The sequence below is a fragment of the Vicia villosa genome, linkage group LG1, assembly GCF_029867415.1.
Source record: "Vicia villosa cultivar HV-30 ecotype Madison, WI linkage group LG1, Vvil1.0, whole genome shotgun sequence".
Classification (NCBI taxonomy): domain Eukaryota; kingdom Viridiplantae; phylum Streptophyta; class Magnoliopsida; order Fabales; family Fabaceae; genus Vicia; species Vicia villosa.
The window spans coordinates 201942185-201950136 of NC_081180.1; positions in this window are offsets into that span (position 1 = coordinate 201942185).

The window sequence follows — 7952 nt, forward strand, 5'->3', positions numbered from 1 at the left end:
AAAATAAAATAAAAAATAAAAGGATACTGATCCTGTATGGAAATTAAATGAGGGAGTATGATATGCGTGCGTGTTCTGAGGCGTTGGATGAGTTGATGGATGGATCAGAAGGCCCAGATGGTGAGGGACCATAACACGTGGAACACCTGCAAAACACTGAATTCCAAGTCAGTTTAAAAACACGCGCGCGCCTCCCAGCGAATCAGAGGGCGCCACGCATCATCTTCAACCTTCAGATGGGTTTTTACACCGTTCATTTGCAGGTGGTGTAAAAAACCCAATCTTTTACACCTGGTAATAATAGCGAATACAAGCAAACGTGAGTATAAATTTGGCGCGATGGTATGGTTGAGTTCGTATTGTTCATGCGAACTCAATGGTGCTATTCAGAACCTGTAATTTTGCCTAATTTGGAAAACCCTAATTTTGGGATGAAGAACCCTAAAATGGTGGTTTCGTGTATACGCATCTAAAACTTAATTAAAGCTCCAGAAATGATCTACACCTCAAACCAAACTCAATAGTATGTCTACATCTTGTTAAATATGTGTGAATAGCCAGATACGAATTGATTTTAGTTTGAACAATTTTTGACCTGTGTAGCTCGATTCAGTGAGCTTCAAGGCTTGTAATTGATTGAGATAGTTTCAGTGATGTTCAAGGAAGGTGTATGAATGCTTAGTTTGTATTGAAATGAGCAGAAATTACAAATTCGAATTTGAGTTTTCTTTGAATTTTTTTCAAGTGATTACAAAGGTGTTATGCTTAGCTTTGCTTCTGAACTTGTCTCCCCTCGTTTGCTGAACTATGATAGCTTATTTATAAGCTATGTGTGCTTAGAATTGAAGCTAATATGTAGCTAGTTGCCTTTGTTGAATTCTTGCATTCTTTAATATAAAAAAAGCTTGAATTCTTGACCAAGTCACCTTGCCTTCAATGCACCTGCCTTGCCCTTTACTTCTCTGCAGAAAGATGAAGATTCTTTGGGGTGAGTCATGCTTGATTTGTAAGCTACCATTTATCCATGCATTTTCCTTTTAATTTTAATCTTAAAGTAAGATAAAATCATGTAAAAATGGATAAAAAAAGGTATGGGCTTAGTCTTGGTCGTGGGAGGCCCATAACATCATGGAAATGATGTTTGAATGCTGAAAACTTGGCCCCATTTGGAAAAAATGCAATTTTGAACAATGTTGGTTTCATGCATTTTCCAAAATTTAGCCAACTTTAACAAGGTGTAAATCCTTCAATTTTTGTCATATGAAGGAGATCTTGCACTTTTTAGAAACCTCAAAGAGTCCTCTAACCAATGTCTTTGGTCTCATGTCAAAATGATTTTTGAAGCTCCTTGTGTGTCCTTTTGAAAAAAGTGTCTTTTTGTTGACTTTGAAAATGACCTGTAATGTCTTTGGTCATATTTTTCAAATGGTGAATCCAATGACCATGGTATCAATGGCATTTGAAAGATAATTGAATTTCCTTCAAAACAAGCTTTGGTTTGAATTTTTTGGATGAAGGATGAGAGAGTTATGATCAGTCAAAGTTGAGTTGACTTTTCAGGCAAAAACCCTAATTTTGAATCTTAGGGTTTTGTTGATTTTTGATCTTTCCTTGATGAATTATGATCATCCAATGATCAAATGATGAATCCTTTGACAAAATATGGACTTTGACAAAAAATTTCATTTTTGACTGTCTGTTGACTTTTTTGGTCAAACGGGTCGTCTGTTGACTGTTTGAGCTGCTGACGGTGCGTCTGAGTGAATTGAAGTTTGAAAATTTGTATGATGGTACTTTGAGATATATGGATGTGTATGAAATCCATTTGAGCTCTCAAAAACTTGTTGCTCCTGTAAAACAAGAAAAACCCTGATTAGGGACTGTTTGTGTAGGAGACAGTTAAGCGTACCTGATTTTTGTGCAGTGTTGAGTCTCTGCTAATCGCGTGATATTCAGAGGACTTCTAGCACAAAAGATCTTGGAATTTTGAATTGTGAAAGATTGATTTGATTGATGGTACAAAACACTGAGAATTGTACTGCCAGCAGTTTGGCTGTCAACTGACTGTTCAGGTATTGATGTAGCAGTTAGAGTGAAAAATCAACAGTCAAAGTTAATTTTCTTTTTTTGTTGTTTTTGTTTTATGTTTTATGTGAAAAATGAAAGTTTATTTACATGACTTGTTAGAAAAACACAGACATAATAAATAACTAATATTTACGGTATGCGGGCAAAATTACCGATAATAACCCTGAAAATCATTTAATGCATAGAAATAGGAATATTTGACTGGCAGAAAACACACAAAATATTATCTTAGTAATTAAGCAATATTATGACAAATAGTACAACATTTAATACTGACAGTACAAATATTACATACTATATTGAACAGTACGACGAATAAACGGTACATTTAAGAAATAAGAAATACGGCAAATTTTAAGAATGACGATTAATGACCCATGCTATGAACAATAACATGTAGATGATTGGGAGTGCAACCATTGCAGGTCCACACTCTTCAGGACTATGCAGGCAGAAGAAAGTCATGATCACCGTAGCAATGGTGATGACTGTAAGAAACAGTGTCTCTATCCACTTTGCCATTCTTGTCAGGGAAGAAGAGAAAATAGATATGAGATAGGAATTTGAAAGATGAGTTGGAATTTGATCTGAGATTTTATGAAAGAAAATGAGAGGTATTTATAGAATGGAAAGAAGGAAAGAGACGTTGGGGAATGATGTGATTCCGTACAAAAGGAAAATTTGAGTGGAAGTAAGATTTGAAAGAAAGAGTATGATAGTGTTGGAAAAAAGAGAGATTTGATTTTTGAAAAAGAGATTTGAAAAGATTTTTGAAAATAATGGAATATAGTACAAAAGTTAGTGGGAAACAAAAGATAGTAATAATCTACTTGTTACCAGTACAGTCTGAGTTTCCTGATTCTGCGCCTGCAAAAAGATTTAACTCTGTACCAATTGTGTCAGTACCATTTATCTGTAAATAAATAAATAGCATGTGTGAAGTAATACACAGTATTTGGCGTTTGCGTAAGAATAAATTCAACTGCAAGCCAAATTACTGTATAAGAAAAATTCTAAAAACTAAGTATTTCATATGTCAGGATATTTGTTGAAATAATCCATGATTATATGAGACCCCTTAATTTTCAGATTGGAGTTTTCTTGAAAAATATGTGGGCAAATTTTGGGGTATAACAGATATGTTTTAATTAGGTTTAAAATCACATATTTTAAGTATGTTTTAATACTTAAAAAAATATAATTTTCACTTGATTTTCAAAAACCTAATCTCTTGTAAATATTTTTGTGATAAAACCCTAATCATTTAGGTCTTAATTAGGTATAGACTGTGTCTTTACCCTAATTAAGTTAACTGTTTGTCAATTTTATTTACAAAATCTTCTTTCAGTTTTCAAAACATTCTTCTGGTATTTGAAGGGCATTATTCCCAGTGAAACTCTTCAGATACCTATGTGACCTAGTGTCCATCTTCACTTCTTCTGTTTTAAATAAAAACATTTAACTGTTTACAATAAACATTCAACTGTTTATCAATAAATAATAAAGCTACTAGTAAGGCTTTGTACATGCATCTTCAAATGCCTCCACTCCATCCAGGTTAGGCTTTATAGCTTTCCATTTACAAGCTTTCATTTAAATTACTGTCAACTATAAACTGTATATATATTGTTTAGAACTACGTCTGAGTAAAACCTTAGGACAGATAAACTATATATATATATATATATATATATATATATATATATATATATATATATATATATATATATATATATATATATATTATAGGACTATGGCCTAGGATTGAGAATGTCTTCCCGGTGAAGGCTCTTTCCTAATTAGAGATCTTTAGTTCAAACCTCAAGATGAATTATTCCCGGTGTAACATCTTGAAAAAACCCTTAGAACCAAAATAGGATACATCCACCCAAGAGGAATTATTCCCGGTGAAACCTCTTACCCATTTTCTTAGAGCCAAAATAAGTTCAAAACCACATAGCTTTCTCTTGTGCTATAACAATGACCCTCGATGACCTTCGATTAGCCTCCTCTTGGGCTCTGTACAAGGACCCACAGACTTCTTAAAAGCATATTCCCAGCTTTCTCTTGAGCTTGTATACAAGGACCCATCAGGTTTCTTATAAACATAGGAACAGGTCTTTAGTCACCTTTTAGCCTACCCTGGTGAGATTCTTCCACTCTTCAAACCAGACTTTAAAGAAGCTAAGAATGTCTCAATCTCAGTATTGAGTTCACCTTTTGGAATGAGAGACATGGACAATCTCTGTCACCCTTATTCTCAATCTTTAATATTTTCCTCCTTAGCAGAGTCTAGGTTCCACATCTATCTATCCTCAGTCAGAGTCAGCCTCAATCTTGGGCTTTAAACAAGAAGTCTCAAATAGTTAATCACTCTTCCTTTAAAGTCTAAACCCCTGGAAAGGGTTAGCCTCCACATCATTCCTTCATTTTAGCAAAAAATTCATGGAAAGGGTTAGCTTCCAATAATTAAGCTTTCAAAAGATAAACTCTCCAGCAGAGTAAACCCCTGGAAAGGGTCAGCCTCCAACATCAATCCTTCAAATCCAAATTCCCTGGAAAGGGTTAGCTTCCAAATCATCTTTCAAACCTTCAAAACTCCTCATTAGGGTTTAGGTCAATCACTCAAACAAATTCCCCAGTAGAGTCAATCTTCAAACCTGGGTCTTTCATTCATCAATTCATGTTTAACAAAAGCACAATCCTCAGTAGGGTCAACCTTTAGTCTCTAAACAATAGGATAATCCTCAACAGAGTCAAAAATCCCCTTTGAGTCAAAAGATCCCACACTGGTAGATCTCTCCCCATTTAAGAGTCAGCCTCAATCTTGGGCTTTGTACAGGGCACATACTCCCCTTAGACTCAAAACCTTACTCATAGGCATTCCCCTATCCAAAGTCAGCCACAACCTTGGGCTTTGTACAAGGCAGATAATAGAGTCTCCCCAGTGAGTATTTCACCATCAAATAGCCACAACCTTGGGCTTTGTATAAGGAAGATTAACCACATTTCCTGTGTCAAAAGATTCCTAACCTTTAGGATCTTTTCCCCCATAGAGTCATCCATACTCAGTTTCCTCAACAGTCAGCCACAACCTTGGGCTTCGTACAAGGCAGAAAATAATAACTTCCCTAGATAAGAGTCAGCCACAACCTTGGGTTTCATACAAGGTACAAAATAGAGTCTCCCTAGGTAGAGTCAGCCACAATTCTGGGCTTTGTACAGAATACTGAATAAACCTTTCAATCATAAAACAAAATAAACACTCTCCAGCTAGAGTCAGCCTCAATTCTGGACTTTGTACAGAACACAAAATTTCTTAGTTTAAGCTAATTTTCAGTGGAGTCATCTCCCAGAGTCAATAAAATCAATCAAAAAGCCTCAAGCTTGGGCCTCATACAAGCCAGCTAAAAATCAAATCTTTCAAACAGTAGATAGACATAGGTTATCTCTATAGGGAGATATTTCTCCTATCTCACCACAAACAAACAAACAATCATTTCAAACAAACAATCATTTCAAACATTCTCCCATTTAGGACTCGTGAAAGGCATGCTCTGGCACATCCCCAGACTTGTACAACTTTCCCTAATTTGGTCGAGAGTCTTTCATTCAAGAGACACGTGACTGGCATACTTGTACACGACCAAGTAAGGTCCCTCTCTTAATGAAACAAATTCAGTCTTTCTGTCACTTTTAATGTTTGTGGTGGAATAGTAGAAATACCTCTCTGTAAAGATGATTTCATGTCTCTTTATTGTAAACAGAGATTTAATTCAAGCTTCAACCTTGAGCTTCAAGCAAGGCACCAAAAAATCAATTAATTTCCCTAATTATTTCCCCAAACTACAAAAAGGTCTGACTTCCATTAGGGATATGTAGGCATGAGGTTCACAAGGAATCTCAGCGAGCTAATCAAAAAACCAAAATTAGTCTGTCTGTCTGTCTTTTTCAAAACAATTCAATTCTCTCTCCTAACACAAAGGAGAAACTTTCTCAATCATTAGCAACAAACACAAACACATAGACACAGAGAAGGTTCCCGTAGAGTACTACGGATATGTAGGGTGCTTAAAACCTTCCCTATGTATAACCTTCCTCCCGGACTCCAGAATTTCTAGTCTAGGTGAATCCCCACACTTAGCAAACTCCTAAGGTTTATTTGAGATCTTTTCCCTTTCCTCCTCGTAGGATAATTAAAAAGTTCGTGTGTTATCGTAGGAAGAACTGAAACAAAATTCATCCCGCAACGGGCGCATTCTCCTTCCAAATTTCGCGTGAAGGGTCTAGCGTGTCGTCCTCCCAAGTGAAACGGGGAGGTAAAAAAACGACACCACAGGAAGCAGAGAACTGAAGTGATGTTCAATCATCAGTTCTGATATTAACCTTTCTTTCAGAATTTTGCTATGGTTATGGAGAAGACTTTCATAGCAACCTTCCAATCTTGTAGGGGATCCATGAGAATCAACAATTGATAGTTGATTAACCCTTCAAAGACCATATCTCATATGCACAAAATACATACCTCTTGTCTGATTATGAGATATTTGGATGCCATTCTTTCTGCACCTGTAGAAGAGATTCCTTCTAACAGGTACCTAAAGCAGAATTCAACGAACTTGGCATTAACTTGACCTTTACTAGTCATAAGTAGACTGTACATTCCTTGCACTGCTACTGATTCATTATGCGAGAACACCACATAAGTGAATCCAAGCAATAAGAACCTTCTTCATGAAGCCACTAGAAAATCTGTATCCTTTAATTTTAGAGATGAATATTCCAGCCACCTGGTTTCTTTGATCCAAAGAGTCCTTCAGTTATGAGCTCATCTACATAAGGGCTTCAGTGCAGATGCCTTTATAAGTTCTTCTCAAGAGCTCGACTATTGTACATCCACATACCTTGGCCAGAAATAAACTGACACAGAGGTAGATAGACTATTGATTGTGTCCTGATAAACTTGTACAAATCAGATGTCTCCTCTTCTAGTTCAGGAGTAGGTTCCAAACAAAAATAATCACAACATTTAGTTTAGCACCCAAAACATCTTTTCTTCAACCAGTAGCTGCATACTTGCTGAAGTAATGTTCTAAAATGTCATAGAACATCAATTCCTTCCATATATTTGGACTTGGTGATGTGGATATTATATCATCCTCCGAGCAGCCCTAGTACAGATGGCCTAGCTATACTTCACATAGCCATATTCAAAGTTACTTCCTGAAAGGAGTCAAGAGATATGAAGACTCGCGTTGAGACCAACCTGAATGGTTTCAATCTTTCTTCATGCTACTTGAAGAAGCAACTAGTCAGTCATGCTAAAGTGCCTTTATGAGTGGACTTGAGACCTAGAACTCAAGTATCGTTGGCTCCTCTGACTGATCCACCATTGTTCATACCCCATCATGAGTGCAGTTTTCCGAGGACATCAAACCTTAATGCTAAGAGAACTAGGTTTGAAAGAGATACCATGCAGGGGAATTTCCATAACATTTTCTCATCATCTTCTAGGCACAGAGCTTTGTATCTACTCACCATATCCCACGTACCGGCAGAACAACCTTGAGTTTGAAAATAAATCAAACCCTCACCAAGACAGACCATAGCCCTCAATGCTTAACACAGTCCATCCTCCACTTCTAGGGACCATGTACACATCGAAGATCAACACATCTTTTCATCACAAACCTTCCTTGCCGAACCAGAAAGTATCTTCCCAGGATCTCATCCAGAGATAGAAGAGGATGCCTGCTCTGATACCAATTGAAATTCTTGCGTAACAGATTCAGATGTCGTGAAAGATGTCCAGACATGTGATCTGTCAAGAAACATCAGCAAGGTATTTACACATCATTATGCCA